At 42.6% G+C, this 22,945-nt stretch overlaps 1 protein-coding gene across 4 annotated transcripts in view; it reads left to right on the forward strand.

Moving 5' to 3' along the window:
- The first annotated feature begins 5,904 nt into the window (after positions 1 to 5,904).
- The window catches only part of HIVEP2 (HIVEP zinc finger 2), a 196,046-nt gene continuing 179,005 nt past the window's right edge, over positions 5,905 to 22,945 (forward strand). For 2 of the 4 annotated variants that reach the window (XM_045066297.1, XM_045066298.1), the window contains exon 1: positions 6,437 to 6,830. The gene's annotated coding sequence lies outside the window, so the exon portion shown is untranslated. Of the gene's footprint in view, positions 6,002 to 6,129; positions 6,831 to 22,945 lie in introns of those variants that run through there. The other 2 variants (XM_013056236.2, XM_013056235.2) reach the window with 2 other exon arrangements.

Here is a 22,945-nt window from a genome sequence, read left to right on the forward strand (position 1 = left end):
TCCTCTCTCAAATCTTCTCATCCCCAGCCTTGGTTCATTCACTGGGAACTTTTCTTTCTGAACATATGTTTACACAGAGGAAATCTGGTTAAACTAAAAGTCACAAGAAGATTTTTGAGGAATAAAAAGGGCCAACTTGTCCTACGGGATCACATGAAGCCTGAGGAAGGTGATATACTGCGCAGAAGGGGGTTCTCAGGCAGTCAGCTAGCTTCATTTCAATCTTAGGGTCAGGTGTAAAGCAATGGTTTTCAAGGTTTAATGAGAACGGGAGTCACAGGTAGCGGTGTTTTCCTTAAGAACTATGGAGTTTCCCGGGACCTAATTGTAAGGACTCTAATTTTACAAATTTAGGGGTCATCCCAGACTTTTACAAAAGCATTTCAAGAGATGTTATGGATGCCTGGATGGTTCAGTCAGTTCAGTGCCTGCCTTTGGCTCGGATCCTAATCCCAGGGTTCTAGTCCTGAATTGGGCTCCTTGCTCCCTGTCCCTCTGCCTGATGCTTCCCTGCTTGTGCTCTCTCTCTCAGTCTTTCTCTTTCTCTCTCTGACAAATCAATCAATCAATAAATAAATAAAAGAACTGTTGCTATTGGTGGTCTTTGGTCTTTGAAACATACCTAGAGATACTCTGGAGTATGGGGTGATGGTCACCAGATGGCTGGAAGTCCATGAGCTCTGCCCATCCTATGAAAGCCAGGAGGATGAACACTTGATCCTTCAATCATAACAGATGTCACCTTCAGCCTCAGGTAGTATGGCTCCAGCAGACTGGTCCTTAATTACCACACCATGCTTCCACTTTCCAACCAAAGGAAGTTATAATGGGATAGACTGGTCTACAGTAGAGTGTTTGGCTTCTATCCTATTAACAATTCAACAGACAGGCATATTTTTCCCACAAAATTCTTCTTTCCCAACTAATTTTTGGAATCCTAAGCTTCCTTTATACCATACAAATCATGAAACTGCTTAATTCTTCACCATATACCAAGTAAAGCAGGTGAGTAGAAAGAGGGAGAGCCATCAGAAAGGCATTTCTAAATCATCACTCTTTACCAAGACCCAAGGCTATATTCCATTTACTCATCAGAACTCTATAGCAGGTAACCCCTTTAGAATCTTATTTATAGTACTATAAATTTATCTGAGGGAATGGCATGCTAGTTAATTCATTTTACAGTTTTGTGGAGGGATTTATTACAGAGATTTATATAGAATTTGAAGTCATAAGGAGTTAGGCACATCATTTTGACCAATTCCCTAACTTTAAAAATAGAGAAACCAGGCCAGAAACATAAAGGATATAGTGGACACACGCTCCCCACAAGGACTCCTGCTCCTCTTCTTTCTTTTGGGAACTACTCTTTCCATGAGGACCACCCCCAACTCCAAGTCTAGGTATGAGCAATCATATCACCCTACCACCCCTGCCCAGTGATTGGCCCAAGGGCAAGGAACTGACCACGGCGGCCTTGAACTCTCTGGGAAGAAGGTCTTTTCCCACTGGGGTTGCTAAATTGGGAAAATGATAATCTGACACTGCTGCCACCACCCTGCAGAATATTTGTCTGAAGAGCAAAGTGAAGGAGAGGGATAGGAAAAGTTGAGAGAGGGAGAACGGACCAGGGTAAGATCACTGGAGACCAGGGAGCAGGCTGAGTTAGAATTTGGTTCTTTAGTTCTAGTTTTATGAGTCAGTGAAGTCCCTGTCACTCTTTTTTGTTTGTTTGTTTGTTTTTAAATTACCATAGAAGGTATTATGTGTTTCAGGGGGAGGTCTGTGAATCATCAGTCTTACACAATATACAGCTCTCACCATAGCACATACCCTCCCCCATGTCCACTCCCAGCCACCCCATCCTCCCCACCTTCCTCCCCTCTAGCAACTCTCAGTTTATTTCCTGAGATTAAGAGTCTCTTAAGGTGTGTCACCCCTTTCATTCTTAAACTAGTTTGAGTTGAGGATTTAAACTGATTAGTAAAATGGACGTGGCTGGTTCTAAAGCTTTCGGTAGGACGTCTTCTGGCACTCAAGTTTTCTTGCCCCAGTGTATCAGTCTCCATGCTCTGGGGCAACAGGTCTTGAGTTTCAGAATGCCTAAGTGTAAACTGCATTATCTGCTAAGAATGCAGATTACTAGGTCCACAAAGGTTCAAATTTGGTGGGACTGGGTGGCAAAGACCATTAACCTGTCCCCTTATCAAGCTTCTTCCTGAATGAGAAAAGTTCCGGGTGGCTTACGAGGCTGTTCTGTCCCCTAGCTGTCACCTTCTGTTCCAGTCACACTGTTTGCCTTGAGGTCTACAAACATGCCAGGCTTGCTCTGGTCTTAGAACTTTATCTTAGCTGCTCCTTCTACAGGAAAAGCTCTTTACTCCACCTAGTCTACTGCTAAACCATTCTTTTTAATTACTGGCAGAAGTGTCACTTTTAAGAAGTGTCACTTTTAAGAAGTCTGTTCTGATCTCCCTATTTAATACAGTAACACAACACCCCTCACCCCACCCATATCCCTTACCCTATTTTATATTTTCCCCCCAACTCTTTTCACCTACCATACTTCTATACCCTTCATTTCTTGTTTATTTTCTGTTCTCTTCCTCCTCCATTCCCCCTCCCCCTTGCTAGACTGCAAGCTTCAGGAAATTGGGGATCTTTGATTTGTTCATTGACATATCCTAAGTATCTTCAGCATACAGTAGGTAAGTAATAAATATTTTTTGAATGAAAATGCTTTCAGTTCAAGGTGATTTCTGACTCTGAAAAAAATGCCATACTGCCATGTGGACATTAATTATTTTATTAAGACCTCTCAATCCAGATCCCCAGATTTTCTTTACCTTTCAATTGGAAAAGCAGTAGGAAAAGTAATGGAAAGAAAGTTCTTACCTCACTGCTGATGCTAAGTATGGGGGTTCAAGCTGGGTCACCTATGCTGGAGGGATCCTCACTTTCCTTAGAGCCCCTTAGGGCTGAGGGCACAGTTTACCATTGCTGGTTTTGTCTCTGGAGGTTTTCTGGGAAGAGGAGTTCTTCTGTTACTCTATTTCCCTTGCTTATAAGCAACTGGACAGACATATTGCAGCATTAGCAGTTGGAGGCAAGGATGCATTTACTTCAACATACTGATTTTTTCCAAGTAGAAGGATGATAACTAGTTTGCACATATTCACACATTCTGCTTCAACTTCATTCAGGCTACCTTCTTTAGAAGCTTGATGATTTCGGAACAAGGTAATAAGAAATGAAGTTTGACTAAACACTGCCTTTAGGGGTCCTCTGTGGTAGTGGGATGGGTCATCAAAACTGATATATATTTGCTTTTTAAAAAAATTATTTTAACTGCCCAATTAGCTGAATACCTTAATATTCACATTATGGCACATAATCTCATCTTTTAAAGAGGCATTTAAGATTTCAACTAACACTCATTCTAGCGAAGCAAAACGCTGCTTGCTATCCTTGCTCAGTTTCTGGGAGTTTGGGCAGCTGCTGTTGTGTGTGCTGAAGGGAAATTGGGTTCTTAAAGAAACTGCTTAATCTTCTCTATTAAGCTATTAAATAAAATGGGCTCTGGGAGTATGTAGCAGGTGGGTTTGGAAGTGAAAAAACATTTCCAAAATCATGTTTTGCGTTTCAAATGGATGTTTAAAAATCCAACGGCATACATTTAAGAGGGAGCGATGATGGGTGCGTTTTTATTAAGTGCCTTAAGTTAAATGAAGAAAGTCTGAAAATTCGAGAACTTACATAATGAAAGGAGAAGCCGCTTTAGTGGAAGTAGGCCTTGAATTTAAATGGGATCAACCTGGAAGGACACAGTGAAATTTATTCCAAATCATTCAGATTTTTCTCCTTTGAAAAAAATATCGATGAAAAACGTATCGCCCCTTTATTTTGCGGAGTCGTCCTTCAGGGCAATGTCGCCATTGCACGGGGACCTCAGAAATACACTGATTATAGGTCGAAATGACAAACAAAACAAACCAAAACCGAAACCAGCAGTGCAATTGTCGAAGTCATTAAGGGGGCTGTCCTCCCATTTAATGTATTCATTTTTAATGAAAAGGGAAGGGAATATTTGATACGCGCTGACATTTGGTCCCTTTCCGCGAAATCTGAAACTTGAGACGCAAAACATTCCGCAGTTGTCGGTGAAATACCGGCTTTAAAAGCAGAACCACGGTGAATGTCTTTGGCCCGGAATTCCAGAGACTAATTTCCACCCCTCCCACGGAGTCACCTGCTCAGGGGGAACCCCGGCCAGAAATCCGGGTCGCGCCAGGTCAAATCTTGCGCGTCTCTTGTTTACTCCGCCCGGGGCAGGGCGGCGGCGCGGCCGGATGAGGGAGGGGGGGTGGCCGCCTGGGCCCGCGGTTCCCTGGGGCACTGGGCTCTGCTCGGCTCTGCGCGGCTGTTCGGGTGCCCGGGAGGGGCGGCGCGCTGTCCCCGCCGGGTGGGGGGACCACTCGGAGGAGGCGCTCCGGTGCTCGCCGGACCCTGCAGTCGCTCGCCGCGGCCTCAGGGGAACCTCCCCCGAGGGTGCACACGAGTCCACACACGCCGGGTAACGGCTGGAGGGAGCCCCGGTGTCCCCCGGGTGTCGCCGGGTCGGGAAGGAAGCCCAGGGCCCGGTCCCCACTCGCCTGGGATTCCCCTGCCCCCGGGCCCCGCTCTCCCCGCGCTGTCGGCTATTTCACTCGCGTCTCTTCCTAGGCGGGCGAAGCGCGCGGGCTGGAGGCAGCCGCTAGCCCCGGGTCCCAGCGCGGCCCACCAGGAAACCGGCAGCTGTTCCCCGCGCCACAGCGCAAGCCAATTTGAACACCCTCGCGGGGGCGGGCCGCTCGCCCGGAGCTGGGTGCACCCAGGGCACCCTGGTGAGTGACCCCAGGGAAGGCAATGGGGGCATTTCAAACGCGTGAAAAGTTCGTGCTTCCTCAGGGGCACGGAAACTGCTAGTAAAAAGGTTTGCAAAGCCCCAGAAATGCAGCCAGAGCTAGTCTGATTTTATTTTTTTTTGAACCCTAACATAACCGTGAGTACAGGAGGGTGCGAGAAAGAGGAAAGGGAGCAAGAGGTACACGGACAAAATCATAATGACAATACTAATTATTATATAATTCCGTTTGTCATCAAGACTGGGAAGATTAAATTATATAGAGAAATGGGGAAGTTGGGTGGGGGTGGGGGAGTTTCCACGTCCCTAAAGGAAATTCTCAGGCTCCTAGAGACGCCCAAGTTTTTTTTGCATGACAAGTAGAGACCGGCTCTCGGGGGAGTTTCCCGATCCCAGCGAGCGCGAGCGCTAGCGCGAGGTCGGCGGCGGTCTTCCCGCCCCGAGCGGCCTCAACGGGGCCGGGACCTTCCCTCCCCGCCGCCTCCCTCCCCCCATCACCCCGCGCGCCGCACAGTCCTTTCTCGCTCGCCGGCTCCAGACTGGTTTTTCTGGTTCAACCTCCCTCCCTGGGACGCGCTGGGGGATCCGATGACGTCGCTGGCTGAGTCTCTCCCTCTTCCTCCCTCCCTCCCTCCGCCTCTCCCCCCGCCCGCCCTCGCCGCGCACTCCTCCTAGTAACTTCTGTTCGGGGAGGCGCTGCCAGGAATAACCCGGTGCGTCCACAGCCCGGGAGGGGAGGCGGCCGCTGCGGCTCCCGCACGCAGACTGCTTGCGGCCCGGGCCTCGCGCTCCCTCGCGAGCCCCGCGGCCCCGACCCCGGGCCCATCTCCGTATACTGTCAGAAAAATAAATAAAGGAAAGAGGAGCCTGGGCAGGCGGTCGGGATCTCTTCCCTCCCTCCGCGCCCGCCCTCCCTCTGTCCTTAAGGAAATGCTACCAGACACCCCCCACCAGACACGCTCAGCCTTGGCGAGGAGCGGCCGCCGCGGCAGCGAGAACAAGGGCACCAGGGGGGTTTCCTCCTCCTCCTCCTCTCCCTCCTCTTCCACCTTCTCCTCTCCGTCCTCCTCCTCCTCCTTCTCAGCGGTGACTTTCCAGGTGAGCGGCCGCCGCTGCTGCGAGGATCCCCCTTGCCCGCTCGGGCTCGGGCCGCCGCGTCGCGCCCTCCTCCCGCCCCTGTCACCCGGCGGCGGCCGGGAGCTGACAGCCGCTCGAGGGGCTCGCGGCCCGGAGGCGGGCAGCCGGCGGGAGGCGGGCTGGAGGTGAGAGGGTGGAGAGGAGGCGAGCGGGGCGCCGCCGAGTGCTGTCTCTCCCCGCCGGAGGAGGGTCTCCACAAAAACATCTCCGGGGACTGTGGCACAAGTCTTTGCCAAGTTCAGTCTTGGACCTTGAGGCTCCCCGGAGCCTGGAGCAACTTGGAGGGTCTTCTGGCTGGTTAACAATATTCCTACACGTCTGGACTTTGGGGTGCTGGGTGCAGCTTTGGGGTGCGTGGAGGGCGGACCGACCGTTTGGGAGAGCAGAGCGGCGGGAATCTAGGTTCCTCGGCTCGGTAAGTGGCCTAGGCGCCGTGTTTTTCCTGCCTTTTTTAGCACCGGGAGCTTGTTTCACTTTATACCGAAAACGCCTCCGCCGGGTTCGGTCGCCTCCAGCGGCGCGCACCCCCGGCCCCTTCCTGGTTTCCCCAGGGTGAGGGTCGGAGGGGGCGGGGATGGGAGAGACCTCGCCAGGGGGGTCCGGCGCGTCGGGAAATGCGGGGAATACCCTGGCCGAGGATCTATGCAGATGAGGGGAGGCTGCTTTGCGTAATGTCCTGGGGGGAGGGGGCCGCGCGGGAGCGCTGGAGGCTGGAATGTGCCTGGTTACTAATGAGGGACGTGCACCGGCGCGCACCGCCCGGCCACCGCTGCGGCTGCCGCGGCCGCCGGTCAGTCGTCAGGTAGCGGGGGAGGGGGCCGCGGGCGTGCGGCGCGGGCCAGGGGCGGGCGGGCGGCGCGGGGGCCGGGCCGCCGGCCTGCGGCCGAGCGAGCGCGGCGAAGGCGCTAGCTGTTGGCATTTCAGTGACTCCTTTCTCCTCCGGAGCGAGGAAGGGAAGGAAGGAAGGAGAGAAGGAAGGAAGCGAGGAAGGAGGGGACTGTCTCGATGGAAGGTTCAGGCGGAGGCGCCCTCGCCTTGCGGGTGCAGCGGCCGCAGAGCGGCTCCCGGCGCGTCGGGCCGGCCCGGGGCGCGTGGAGACGGGTGGGGGCGGTTTGCATGCGTGTTTGTCTGTGCGTCTGCCGGGGGACCGGGAAGGGACATGTGTGTTTGGGCTCTGCACTGTAGGGAGCTGGGTCTGCGCCTTTATGTCTGTTCCCTGAAGTGGGTGGAACGTTGGCCCGTTCCGGGAATGTTCCATGACGTGGTGCAGCCACAGGAAGGGGGTTAACGAGGGGCTCTCTGCCGCGGCGGCTCTATCAAAGCAGATGTGCTGCCGCTGCTCTCACCTCCCTTCACCCCTCCCCCCGCCTTTCCATTCTGTGCGTCTGGTGTTGATAGGGGCGAGACAGGAAAACACTGCTCTGTGTGTGTGTGTGTTTGGGGTGGGGTAGGGTGGTGGGGTGGGGGTGGGGGTGATGTATGTGTGGTGTCTGTCGTATTTGGTGGGGGAGACTCCAGATCAGCTCTGCCACCCCAGCTGTTATCACAGATTGGTGCGCTTTATACGCATGTGCCTCTCGCGTTCTGTCCCTCTTACATAACACTGCCAGTGCAGCAGAGGACACGAGAAAATGCGACCCCAACCCTCCAAGCCCAAATTGGGTGAGGGGATAGAAGGTCAGGAAGTGTCCCTTGGTGTTGTCCTTCAGGGACGTTGCTTCCAGTGGAAAAAGGGAGGAGGGTAAAGAGGGTTTTCTTCAAGTGGCTCTTCTCATCTCTGACTTGAAAGCATCTAACTGAAAAGGACTGCAGGAACTAGTCTTCTCTAATGGGAAAGCTTTTACAGGCTTCGCCGAGGGAAAGTGGGTACTTTAACCTCGGGAGTACAGAGAAGACAGAGAGTCCTTAATAGACACTTAGAGGAGCTCAGCACTATGTGTGGGGTAGGGGTCAGTGGGGATGGCTTTGAGGGGACCGGAGAAATAACCCGATAATAGGTTTCGCTGGAGGCCTTAGGACACCTGTAATGGCTTAGAATTCTCACAGGAAGCAGTGTGTGCAACTGACATTGCAAAAGCCTTATTCTCTGCACAGTTTCTTAGGCCTAAAATGAACATAAAAAGGCTTGTTTCCGGTACTTTCATTATAATGGAAAATTTGAACCGATTGTTCTCCTTCCTTTTTTGCCATTTTAAAAATAACCCAATTTACCTCCAAATAAATATTGGTACTCTCTCCCACCCCCAAAGGCTAGACCTTGATAATTCACAAGAGAACTGTGTTTTTCTAGCATACTCAGAGCTCTAGTCAAGGGCTATTGATTTTTCTCTTCAGTACAGTTGTTTCTTTTGTGGCGCATAATCAAGCCCAGAAATTACTTGAAATATTAATAAGATCCATTTTAATTAAATTTGCAATGATCTGTCCTCCTAGAAAAAGGCCATTTAACTTTATTAGAAACATTTCCTCCAGTGGTATAGTATAGTAATGTTTGGTGATATTTGTCCTTGAGCAAACCAAGTTATTTTAAATATTTGCATATATATGTATATGGATATATATTACATTTATCTTCTGTATATGACATATGTATTAGTATTTGCAGATGTCTTGTGCTTTTCACCTTGTAAGAGTGCCAAAACAAGGTTTTAACCAAATAGATTGTGTAATGAGTAGATTTGGTTTGATTTTTACACTTGATCTTAGCCAAAAGGCTGAGAAGTGATTGATTTGGTTTGATTTTTAAGGTATAGGCCAAATGGTTAACAGGACAGATATGCCTTCTGTGTGCTATCGCTTTCATTATTAGACAAAATTTCTGTGGACCACGAAGAAATCATGTTACCAGATAAGAACGGTGCATTTTATTTTGAGGTGAAAGGGATTTACCAACATCCACTTAATGACATATGCTTCAAGTGTCATAATCCTTTTTGACCACTAGGTTTGAAACGTGCAGTATCTTTCTTATGTACAGAGAAATGTTATATGACAATAGTGAATCTTTTGAAAATTGTCTGAGTTTCTTGCTTTGAACATAGGTCAGGTATAAAACAAAATTTGTTTGTTGGCATCTTTATCTCTTGATACGGTAATTGTATTTTATGAGGTTATGGTATCTGTATTTTATGAGGTTGGCTTTTTTAGAGACTGCTTCTTTTTATGTAAGAGTGCTTATGATTAAATTGATGTGAAATTGATCTGGGGGCAATTTTGGGAGTGGTAGCATATTAATGATACTATAGATATGAATTTTAACTTGTTAGGTCCCTGTGGAGGTCTTTGGGAAAATACTATTAAAGTAGATAAAACATTTTTATATTTCTATTAAACATGAGATGTGAAAATGGATTTACGATATGTGTGTTATCACAGAATGAAATCATATTATTTGACTACATCGAAAGATTAGCCAGCGGAATCTTTTGATTGATTAGGTTCCTTTTACATGAGATGTGTTTTCAAACGTTCTTGTTACCATGAAAACAAAACAGAGACAACATGTATGCAGGCGTTCCTTGTGGAATAATGATACATGTGTCTGCTTGAGCTTTTGGCACTTTGTCACTATTCAGGAAACCAGGTTGAATTTTTTGTGCTGATTGAATTTAAAATGAAAAAAAATTTTTTTTAAAGAATTTGCCTATTTTGATTTTTAAAGCAGGGCTTGCTTACTTCAACAACAACAATTACAAATAATAGTCTATTTGTGTTGGTGTAGATTTTTTTAGTTATCAATAATTAGCTGAGGTTAAACTGAAAGCTTCAACATAGCAAAAGTAGTTTTAAAGACCTATAGAAAATGTTATTCGGCATGAGTGAAAAGCGTACTCCATTAGGGTGTGGAATAATTTAATTCCTAATATAGTAACTATTATAATAAAGGAAAGGTGGTTAAGATCATCAACTGGATGGGTGGTCTGGGATCAAACAGGTTGCTACTCACCTAAGTCTGTTAAAAAACAAACACTGTTTTCAAATTTTGGTTCCTGTTCAGCCTAAACAGGACTCTATTATTGGTCTGTGCATCAATCTTGTAAGTGGAGAAATCGTTCACAATTCAAACCTCCACCTAGAAATTCCAATGCTATGCTTCTAGTTAAGGAATTTATATATGAACGCATCATGAATCCATATTTTGGCTAAAACATGGAATGTAAGGATTGCACCTTTTGAAGTGATATTATAAAAAGGAACCGAGGAAGTTTATCATCTCAACTGGGTGGACGTCAGGCTTTATAAGATACCTCACACTATCAGCATGTATGGGTTTCCTGTAACCACATAGGCAGAGCCTTCATTAATCTTGAGTAAAACTTCAGTGAATGTTCCAGTGAGGCTTCTCAATGCTGGAAGCTGTGGATGAACACAGAAGATTGAGAGAAAATGGGAAATCTTTATGAAAATAAGATTGTGCTTATTTGAAGGAAATTGTACAAATAAAATAATTTTCTATTGGTTCTTGGTATTTGATCACAATTTAAAAAAAAAGCATTGCATTCTATATGCTATTTATGGCAATGCTAACAAAAAAGTTGTAAATCAGTATTTGTAGCCATGAGATGGCTCTAAGTAACTTGGAAAAATATTTGAGCACTTTATCTCTGATTGTGACCCAGCTAGTCTCCCTGTAAAAGAGGAAACATAGCCCACTTGGTCTGTGCAATCTTTGGATTCTCTGATGTGGACCCATGGCTAATAGCATTAAGATCGACATCATCAAGACTGAATTTGGAGTGGAATCAGAACTGTTTGATAATTTGTATCACTATTTTTTTTTTTTTGAGCCAAATACATGCTACTCTTAAGATATATTATGTGTCAGTTGAGATAGTAAGTATGGCATTTGATCTGTTCTACAAGTGTCCATACCTTTGGATTTCCTATCCACTTAAAATTTGGAGTCTGACTAGGTAGACATATTTGAAGAAAGTGCTTTGGAGAGTAGAGATGAAAATGATGTTTGTATGCCTGAAGACAGTTCTGGGCAGAGAGCAGGTAGGGTTTGACCCATCACTTCTGGGTCAAGAGGTGATAGTGATTTCGACTTGTCATTCACATTCACATCATTCACATGTCTTAGCCATTTCTTCAGAGAACTATGACAGGTGACCCAGTCATCATTTATCAAAGCAAGTTATTCATCCATGCATTCAACAAGTATTCACTATGGATCAGGCCTTGTGCTAGGCGCCAAGCATATAATGATGATTTAGACCAGAAAAAGAGCCTCTAATCAGTGGAGTTGACAGATAAGTAAAGCCACATTATGAGTGCTATGGACAAAATATGGAGGAATATGCCATAAAGGGTATATCACCCCTGTCTGAGGAGGTGATATTTGAGCTGAGATGGAAGCATAAGTTATGGTCAAGTGGAAAGAGTGGATGGGGAGAAAAAGAGTATTGTACAAAGAGGGAATAATGGAAATGCCTTTAGATTGGGGGATATATAGTGTTTTGGGGAGCTGAAAGCGAGCCAGTGTGGCTGGAGGGCACCATAACAAGAGATGGGGCAAGATGTAGCCAGACCATGTGGTTAGGACCCCATGAGTGATTATTATCTAGCCTGGTATAAATGGGAACACTGTCCTTGGAGAATCAAGACATATGATTGGCTATGTTAGAGACTGATCATTGGAGAGGGAGTTTGGGGGGGGGCAGGGCCTAGAAGTTGGAGAAGGCTTATCTATAGCAGGAATCCTCTTCCCAATACTTTGACACCAATGTTTCTTAATCCCTGGAGGTTTGTTATGATTCCATGCACTGACTTCACTTTGAGGGGTTTAGTTGGAGGTTAGCTATTGTTATTTGCAGATAATTTTTAGAAATAATAAATAATTTAAACTAAAAAGTACTTATTTGAGGCTCAAGTTAACTAAATTGGTCAACATTATTGATTCAATTAATGAATAATTACCAATTCCGAAGTCTTTACAAGGTCGCTGTTTGAAGAACCAATTAATCTTTAGAGCCCAGCACAAGCTGGATCTATATGTTTCTAAACAGATAGAAACAGCTAGTGAAACATCCGGTTCCCCAGATAATTTAGATAATTTGTCTACACGACTGCAGATACCGGGACCTTTGGAAAAATGTAGATCTTATTTTTTATATTCGGTATGATTAAGGGTCAGTGTAACACAAAAGAGTAGGGGGGAAAAAAGAGTAGAAAATAAAATTTCTTTGTATAATCTTGGACTCCTACTCCCTTTTGTCAACTATTGTAACTTAATTAATTTGCTCCGTGTTTTAAGATTTATATAATGTAGAAAATTCAATTTAGGTTGCAAAAAGGGTCAGTATCTGTAGGAGAAGTCTCAAACTTGGGCTCTGGATTCAGACTTGGGGGTCAGAATGAGGATTGAGAGGTAAGAGGATGATGATCCCTGGCTTAAGAACTTCTTAGGATCTAGAGAAGACATATGGCTTATTAAATAAACTTTCTTAAAACTTACCAGTGGAAGTAGAGAATAAATGGAGGTATTTCTTTTTTTCTGACTGGAAAGATTAGAGGGTCTTTATGGAAAGAAGTTTTGATTGGTGGCCTTGAAGGGTGAAGTGAATGTCAGTAAATTCTCCTGAGAGGGAAGGGTGGGGCACAGTGAATTTAATCTATGTCCCGCCACCCATAGTTGTGCCAAGGGAGAGGAGGGGTGTATGAACCTGGAAAGGTACCTTGGCTCCAGATCAGTTGGGGCATACAGCCCTCCTGAGAAAGTGGGACTTCACTTGGGTTTTATGAGCAGAGGAGTGATGCTATAATGTGTATGTGTTCAGAAAGATTATAAGAATTTATGGACTGGATATCTTGGTGGCAAGGAGACCATTAAATTGGTATAATGCCCCAAAAAGAAGTAAGGAAGTTTGACACTACTGCATGACAAGGAGAATTATTTTATCTTATTCATAGACATTTTAATAATTAACAAAAGTGATTTAAATGTTTTGATAAACATGGACAGATATGTATGGCAAGTTGTTAGTTTGAGCTACATCTTAAGGACAAAGGACTACACTATTATTTTAAGCTACTGTAAAACTTTTTACTCTGAACAGTATTCATAAATATTAATAGTGAAAGTTGACTACCAAGCACTAACTTAAAAAAATGGTTATACTTAAAATTATAAGACATTTATGTTTTCAGGTGTAAATATTTAAGGAATAGATAGGTGATTCATTTTGGGGTTCATTAGGATAGTGCTTTCTCATTGATACCCAATTGTACCTATATCATGACAGTACTGGACTGATAGTGTAGTGCAGTGTATTTGCAAGGCAGTGCTTTTCTGACAAAGATTTATTTGGTGGTTTCATTTTCTCTGAAAAGGAAAGCAGAAGATCAGTGAAGCTCTTACCATTTGCATTGTTACAGATTGACTTGATTTCGGAAGGCCAACAAAAAGGTGGGACTTTTGAAACTAGGCAGTGGGAAAATATAGACACACCCTTATTTATACTTGCTTGGGGATCTGTCGGCATGCATATGTGTATAGGCGTGCACGTGCACGTACAACACATGTATACTAATCTTAGCAAATTGTGTGTATTCAGTGAGAAAGAAAATTTTGATACTTCAAATATAAGCATGAATTGTCATCCTGATAGTTGCAGCAAGACTTTCTTTTAAAATGGAGATTGGGTCTAATTCCATATAAAGAAGATTATAGGAAAGGTACTTTAAATTGTAAGTAGCTTTGTTCACTAAAATGCTAGATTCATTTGCAACAGTGTTTTATTTCTTTTGGAAGCCAGACAACTAGTTTAATAGTGTACATATGAAACACTAATTTGGCTTGTTAATTGGATGCAATTAAACTGAGGTTATTTTATACTGCTTAATTGTCTGAAAATTACATGTGTTGCCATGCCTGTGTAATGTGAGGCAAAAACTGGGGGTATAGTGGAAGCGGAGGTGGAGGGACGTAAGGTCTAGTACTGTCTTTGCAATTAGCTCTCTGTAAAAACTTGGAAGCAAGTCCTTTAAACTCTCTGGACTTCATTTGGAAATGAAAGGATTGGAACAGATGGGCTTCTAAAGCCTCTTCCAACTCATATTCTATCAGTTTATAAATTCTACTTTGTAGTTCTAGAGAACGCAGTGTCATTATATTCTGTAATTATGGTATTACAAGGATGAACTAAACACTTTCATAAAATCAGCACAGTGCCAATTTAGCAAATCCGTTAGAAGGAAGGGTATTTAGGCTGTAAGAGCACTTACTCTGTGCCAGGCTGCACACCAGGCACTCTCCAGTGACAACTGTCAGAGGGTTGGTGTTACTACCTTCATGGTTACACTTGAGGAGATCGACACTCAGAACAAAAGGTGAACTGATTTTTGCAGGGACACTGTCATAGTCCGTAATGAAGCAGGATTTGAACTCAGGGCCATTTGGCTTCAAAAACATTTGGTCGTTGCACCATTTCATGCAGCGGCATAAGCAACTGTTAGACGCTGAAGTTACTGCAGAGGTTAAAAAATTAAATTGCCAACCGTTTTGCTCACTTAGCACAGTGTTTAACCCTAGTAGTTTAGGCATATCCACCAGTGGGATAGACACTATGTGAAGAAGTTACCTCGGGGCTAAGAGCCTGGATTTTAAGTCAGACAGAGCAGGGTGAATTCCAGCTCCCTCACAAGCTCCGGGGAATTTCGGAGGGTCACTTAACCTCCCAGAGGTTACAAAATGAGGATGATAATATCTGTTTAAGGGTCATTGTGAAATTTTTATGAGAATGTGCGTCCCTGTCACTGAGCACAAAGTAAACGTTAAATGCCTGGTAACAATGATTATTATGAAGAAGGGATTAGACCCAAAGGCAGGGGGTGGGAAACACAGGAGAAATGAAATTGTTGTGACAGTAAACTATCACTTACACATTTTCAAATGGTCTATTAAACTCCTGATTGAAATGCTTTAAGAAACAATGTCAGGATGCCTGTGTATTTCGACCGTTGACAAGTGGAAATAGGGGTATTTCTCATTGAGCTACACTAGTGAAGTGAACGAAATTCTCTGGTTCTTCATGGATCATCCTTCTGGAGTTTTTTGGTCTAAAAATAGCCCTTGAGGCCTGAATTACCCAACTTGAACTTCCCCGTACATCGTACATCGGAAGAACTGGGGAACCAGTGTTTACTGCTGGGGCCTTGGGCTTGTTTAGGGGGCACAACTGGATTTGTTTCTGGGACTGTGGACTTTTAAACAAACATTTAGTAATTCAGCAGAGATTTATTCAGCACCTACTGCCCTGGGAAAGGTGCTGTTCGAGATGCTGGGGATTCATCAGTGAATAAAAGAGTTTTTAAAAATCCCCTGTCCTCATAGTGTTTACATTCCAATGGACTGTTTTAGAAACTTTTGGGGGCAAATGTAGTTCATTGTGCTACTTTCCAGGGTTTTTAGAAATATCTACTTTCATATTGCATCTGTCAACCCAAATAACAGTTAATGAAGCATTGCAAGACTTACCAAATAAATCATTAATGCAAAAAGCCCATTTATTAGACCTGTATCTATTATCTGTGTTTTTCAGAGTAACATAGTTTTTGAAGAGGTACTTTTTTGCATAACTAAATATTACATACCTTTTTTTTAAAATTCCTCCTTAACAGTTTAGCATGATGGCCTTTCCTACCCTGTCGAATCAAATTCTGAGTATTTTTTCATAAGGAAAAAAAGAAAATGGTTTTTAAATGACACATTCTATTGTAAAATTCATGTATAAGCTTGTTAAGGTGGAGATATTATCACGACTTCTATTTAGCTTGTATATTTTTCGTCTTATTTAAATGAATTTTTTCATTTTTTTCCCCAATAATTTTTGTGATCAAATTTCTAGCAGATTAGGGTGGTTTATGCTTCCACAAAAATGTGGTAAAAACACAGCTCATGGTAGAGAGTAGGCAGGCAGGAGGTATTTGGTAAATGTTGCAGTCATAATTCTCAAGAAACTTATACTTGAAGTGTTAAGAAAAGACATTGGACTCACTGTAAAATGGCAGGAAGGGTCATCAGAATCAGATGATGGCTGAAGTCCTGGCTAATCTTTGCTCCAAGTGTTTCTTCAGTTTACTAGGAAGTCCTCTGGGAGACAGCTGTCTTCCCTGTATACCCAGCCTCAAACATCTTACAGCCTTGGTCCGGGTTTCCTTGGGCTCTGCAACTTTCCATTTGATTTTACAGCAACTGCCCAGGTAGAGCCATTTTAAGGTAATTTTTTCCTACAATTGGATAGGGAAGTTTATAGTTGACTGGAATTCTTCCTTGTGAGATAGTTTTCTTTGGCCATATTTTGTTTAGGGTGATCTGAATGAAACGCTATATGAAAGTAGTTACTGCTTACACATGTGGGGTTTAAGGAAAAGTTGTTTCTTGGTAGGTCTGCTTGGATAAATTTGGCATAAAAAGAGAATGTATTCCTTTACTCCATTAGAGATCTTGGCCTTGGAAGCAAAGAAAAATGCAGGAGGGAAAGCTGGGGCTGAATCTTTTCCTCTCATTTGAAGTGATGAACTCTGTCTTTGCAACCCACCAGGGCCCCATGAGACAGTCCTGATGGCTGGCCCCAGCACTTTGTGGACAAGTCATGGGAAGTTCAGCTTCTAATTATCCATGGAATAATTATCAAACTTTATTTTTCTTTCTTCTCCTGATGCTTACATTTTGAATAATCCCCATTTCTCTAAGCAAGGGAAAAACCCAGGGTTATAAATATTGAATTTATTTTCATGTTACTCTGTTTATTTGTCATGTATCAGAAGTTTATGTTTGGAGAAATACAAGCTTTTTGGGTAAAATGAGAATTTCGAACATCTTTGTGTCCTTGTTGTCAGGATGTGCTCATTAGAGCCTGAACCCAGTCCGCAGAGGACGACCGAATGGCTGCTGGTAAATCCTGACCCCACTAGTTCATTGCTGGCCTCATTATTGATTTTCAAAATGATTCAGGCAAAGTGGCTGTACTTCTGTTATATTTCATTGTTTCTTCGTCTGTAAAAATGAAGCATTGTTTATAGCACTGCCCTACCTCCTGGGAGCTGAGCAGGGTAACACAAGAGAATTGGAGTGGCTATTTTTAGGATGTGAAGCAACACTAAATTTTGAGAATAATTCAGTTGTTGAAAAAAATCTGATACACAGCAATACATTTGTGACAAGGGTTAGTAGAGTGTTCTTGAGATAATTGACTGCTATTGATGCAATTTATTATAGGCATATGCAATTGTTTTCAGAAAGATAATGGTTAGCAGCTCCGTGGATTGTTGTGATATCTCCAGTGCATTTAAATTTTGCGTCGGTCATTAATGCACATGTGTAGCGAAATTTCAGGATAGTTATACCCCTATTCAAGCAGAAGGAAGGAATCCAAAGACATTTGTTTTTGAATTTGTGATCTATTTGCTTGGTCCGATGGCCTCAGTTAGTATTCGTGATGAACTTGGTGCCCAAATTTAATCAAGTGTAGCTTTTAAAAATGGGCCAAGTGGCTGAGAATATTCAAAATGACTTTTTAAAATAAATCACCTGACAGTATAAAATATAACAAATAAATTGGACATTTAGCGTGGAGATTAGATTTTTTAAATAGACTCCAAATTTGTTCTGTCATCAGTTGATTTTGGTGATCTTTTATGAGAGTTTACTAATGTTAAATCTAATGGTGTCCAAAAGTGGTTATAGGGCATCAACAGCTGATTTAGAAAAATATCACATTTTAGCTAATACCAGGAATTTCTATTGTTAGGAAATTGTCCTGATAATTTATCTTTCTTTTCCTATATCCTTGTGGGTTGTGTGGGATGGGAACAAGAAGGAAACAGAGGACACTTTGAAATTAATAACCCAATGGCCCTGGCTGTGAAGCCTGCTGTGGGTATATTAACCCTCCCCATAGCTATAAAAGCAAACTGTGTCTAAAAGTCTATCTAAAATTTGTGATCTCCTTGACAGCAACAGGTTTTGGTTTGAATTTCATAAGACTTTTTGACAATATGCTACACAGTTGTGTAAATCAAACTACTGTTTTCTTGTTTGACATGCAAGGTATTACTAAGAATATGAGGCAGGCAGAAGGAAAGCAGTGTAGAAATGGAATTCTGAGGGTCTTTGGAAGATGCAGGTGCCCTCCTTCCTTATTCAGGGTAAGCTTTCCCAGAGGCCTTTTTCCAGGAGGGTCGGATTTTGGTTTTGAGTGGGCGGCATCTTCAGTATCAGTTCAGACCGTAATTCATTCATTCATTCATTCATTCATTCTTTCTTTCTTTCTTTCTTTTTTTTTTTTTTTTTTAAGATTTTATTTATTTATTTGACAGATCACAAGTAGGCAGAGAGGCAGGCAGAGAGAGAGGAAGCAGGCCCCCTGCTGAGCAGAAAGCCTGATGCGGGGCTTGATCCCACGGTCCTGGGATCGTGACCTGAGCCGAAGGCAGAAGCTTTAACCCACTGAGCCACCCAGGTGCCCCATCAGATCATAATTCTGCACATGACACCTTATTTAGGGCTTACTGATTTTTCAGATGATGTAAATGGTCTGACTTTGCAATGTAAGTCTTTTCATAGAATGTCAGGATTAGATAAAACCAGTGGAGGCATCATTTCATCCCCCATGGAGTGAAGAGAAATCACTCTGTATGAATCGCCAAGGACAGCATGCATTCAGTCTCTACTTACACACCTCTTCTTTGCTTTGGGAGGCAGATTGCACTCCTGGACACTGCCGCTGATGAGCAGGTTTTGGCCCTCTGTAGTAGCCAAGTTTTCTCATTGACTTGCATGACATTCCTACAATTATTTAAAGATAGAGATCATGTTCATCTTAAGTGTTCTTTCCTCCAGGCTAAATATTCCTAGTTCCTTCAACTAGACCTCTTATTAGGTTGTTTCATTTTTATTTTATTAATTTCTTCAGGGATCATGTCTGAAATGTACTGTAGGCTCTTATTTGTCATGAATCCTCAAAAGTAAATTGCTTATCGCCAGTTACTTTTCTGGATATAGCCTCTTACCAACGGGGCAGAAGCATTTTACAGGAAAGGCCTAAACATGCTTGCTGAGACTTCTATAGCGGGAACAGAGGGCTGTGTAATAATGTAACACAAATCTATTTTCACAAATAAAGTTACTGGCATTCTGGCACGTGTGTGATGTATGGGAATATAAAATATAAAGAGGAGTGTTTCACTATTCTTATCGTCAGGACTTTTGTGATCTGTACTGAACAGGGAAAAAGCACTGTGCAAAGGAAGCTGTAATTAAAAGAAGCAGGTGAAGTACCACAAGAGAGGCATATGGGAAGTACTAAGGGTGAAAATCGTCTCTGGCTGAGGAGTTCTGGGAATGTTTCATGGGAGAACGGGGTGCTTTAGATAGGTCTTGACTCTGATAGGCATCAATGTGGAAAAGTGTCAAGAGTATTCTCGGGGTACCTGGGTGGCTCAGTGGGTTAAAGCCTCTGCCTTCGGCTCAGGTCATGATCCCAGGGTCCTGGGATCGAGCCCCACATCAGGCTCTCTGCTAGGCAGGGAGCCTGCTTCCCTTCCCCTCTCTCTGCCTCTCTCTGCCTACCTGTGATCTCTGTCTGTCAAATGAATAAATAAAATCTTAAAAAAAAAAAAAGTATTCTCACAGAAGCATCTGATTTGAGGACAGCGTAAAATGCATATTAAGTGAGTGTTGGTGAAAAAGTTAAAATGCTTGGGATACATTGTCTAAGGACTTTATTCCAGCTTAAAGAGTTTGTACTTAATGTGATAAGTAATGGTGGAGGTACACAGTGCAACACAGGGAGAGTTTGGCCCCTGTTTTTGGCAGTTTCATAACTTTACAAATACAGTTAAATGAAATGAAATAGATGAAAGATATGTGAAAATTTTTATAGAGAAAATTCTATTTCATGTGCATTTTGCATGAGACACACTGGTTTTGAATTAGCATATCGTTTTCTTTGAACTAGAAGCTCAGCAGTCTTCAGGATAATGGCTTTAATCGTAAGTAAAGTAAATGTATTACTGGTGGACATTTTGTTAACAGTCACACGTGGGCCAGTTACTCATATCTTTTCTACTTCCTACTCTTTGGTGGTATAAATGACATGGCACACTGACACTACGCTCAGCTCAAATGGTTGCCATTTTAGTATGAAGTAAATTAATCTTTTCTTTGATTTATATTTTCGATTAATAAAAAGTGGAGATATAGAATATTGGAAAGTACTTCTCTGCAGGTACATGACTTGTAAGACTATTACCTGTATAGGACCTGGGAGTATGCATTGAGTTTTGTTGCATTTAAATAAAAATTTGGAGAAATTTTTTACTTTAGATCTGGACTGCCTTCAGTGTCTATGAGAAAATGCCTTTCTTTTTTTTTTTTTTTTTTTTTTTTTTTAGAAAATGCCTTTCTTAATTTGCCTACACAGATTGCTTATTAATCCACATAATAAATGGTAAACAAGGTGATGGGCATATATTTCACAGAACAAGGGGACTTATACACAGAAGTGATATCCTAGACAATATGTTAGACAAGAGTAACATAATTATATATTACTAAAACAAAAGGTACCATTTCCCGAGTGGGCACTTTGATTTTGGAACTCTTCTTTTAACCACTGTGGAAAGTAACTTATTTTAGATTTAGCTCTGGTCACACTGTTAGTCTCCAGAGAAGTACAAAGGACTCTGTGAGGGACTAGGAGAGAATACAAAAATACTGAAGTGTAATACAGTAATTTATGCAGTTCATTAAATTTTAATTACACTTGAACGCATGTGGGAACACTGATGTTTCAATAACACTTGATTATAGGCCATCTGAGCACTTATTATTATTTAGGCTTTATTGAGGGCCTATTCTGAAATATTAAATATAAATGGAGGCTGAAAAAGGAGGTAGGCTCTTAAACACTTAAGTGCTATGTAACTTTTCCATTTGAGGAACATACTGTTTACCTGTAGCCTGATAAATCTGAGGTGATGAGGTCCCAACTTGTTATTGTCTGGGAGAGGAAATGAGCAGTTCTTGAACCACCTGTGGGTCGTGGTACTTTCTTAGTGACAGGTGCTGTCTTTTGTGAAGTTGTCCAGTCTTGAAGGCATCAAGGCATGAATAATTTGCACTGAGGGTCGTTTAATAAAGAGAAGGCTGTAACTTCGGAGGCAGCTTGTAAGAGGAATAAAATCATGGGACTTGGAAATACTGAAGTAGAAAGAGATCTTATTGGAACCAAAGATTGTGGAGCATGTCCTCAGATAGCTTTTCCACAAAAGGTTTATTCATTCCTGTGTGTGTGTGTGTGTGCGCATAATGTAGTTCTCTCCTAATTTCTGTACCTTCCCCTTCCTGTTCACTCAGTGAGCTGTAATACTTCTTTGACTCTGCTTCCCATATTGAGTTTTGAGCTGGGCTCTGCTTGGGGCAAGTGCTGGCTCTCCAGGAACAATGCAGCCCTACAGTATGTAATGGAGAAAGGACGTGGAGCTGAGAAAGAAGACCACCCTGATGATTTTGTCATTGCATTTCTTGGGAGCCACTTTTCTGGAAAAACAACAAATGATTGGCAAATGCTTATTTGAGAAGAATCATCCTCAATACTGGATATTATAGAGAAGAATAAAAACCTAGTATGTCCTGAATATTTTTACAGGTGCCAGTTTGTGTGATGGGTCAGCCTCTCCCAGTCATGTTACGTCAAAGACAATCTGTAGTCTAAGAACATGGGGAGGCTCTTGGGGTAGAGAACTGGGATCTCAGAAACACAGAGACCCAGATAAGTATGGTAGAAATTCACAATTACTCTCATATGGTGACTAAAGGTCTAAATGAAACCGATCCTGAGTTAAATCCTGAGTTTTAAAGGAATGGACTTGAAAAAGCTCGTCTTGATTTTTTGTTGAATGGAATGGTGATATATTTTTTGAGGTTGGAACTGTGCAGTTTTAGAATGTACTTTAAAGTACAAAATTGGAGCATTTTGTTTCTAAAGAGAAAGCATAAAATACATTATCTTTATAAAATATCCTTTGTCCTCACAGTTGCCTGATATAAAAGAGGTGCTTTTGAAAATAGCACCAGGACCTGAAGAATTCACAGTTTATGATTATGGTTTATATTTTTAATTATTTATTTCTTCAAGTATGTATTTTTCATTATTTATTTAATGCTAACATACTGACCTTTTGTATTCTAAGTTACTACTAAATTTATGGTAATACTGATTTCACTTATTTATTTATTTAAAAAGATTTTTATTTATTTATTTGACACGGAGAGAGAGCCCACAACAGAGGGAGCAGCAGGCAAAGGGAGAGGAAGGAGAAGGCTCTCCACTGAGCAGGGAGGCCAGTGGGATTCCATCCCAGGACCTTGGGATCATGACCTGACGCTTCAAAGCAGACGCTTAACCCACTGAACCACTCAGGCATCTCAATACTGACTTCATTTATTCTGTAATTAGGATTATAAAACAGGATAATTTTTAGTCATCCCTTCCTTGTTCTTTCCAAGTGCCATCATCAGCAATTTAAGTGTGACCTAGAGAGCATGAACATGGGAATAAAATCTTCAGTAAACTTAGTATTTGAACAGTCACTTGCAGGTTTTGGAGTGTTAATTCTATACCATGGGCAGGTGATTGGAAGGAATAAGTAAAATTATGTTCTAATTGAAACCATGAGCATCACTGCAGAGATTCAATAAATAAAAAGATGATTGATCTGAGAGGGAAAAAAGCCAAGGGAAAAATGTTGTGAGATCACCCTGTAGATGGACAACTACTGTGGTATGTTCTAGGATTAGACACATTGGACTCAGTTTTACAATAAAGAGTCTTTTGGTACAGTTTGGGAAGCTCAGGGAAGATGTTTAAAAGTTACTGTATTCAAGCTAAATAAATAAAG

The sequence above is a fragment of the Mustela putorius genome, unplaced genomic scaffold, assembly GCF_011764305.1.
Source record: "Mustela putorius furo isolate JIRA1106 unplaced genomic scaffold, ASM1176430v1.1 tig00003863_pilon_pilon_pilon, whole genome shotgun sequence".
NCBI classification, from domain to species: domain Eukaryota; kingdom Metazoa; phylum Chordata; class Mammalia; order Carnivora; family Mustelidae; genus Mustela; species Mustela putorius.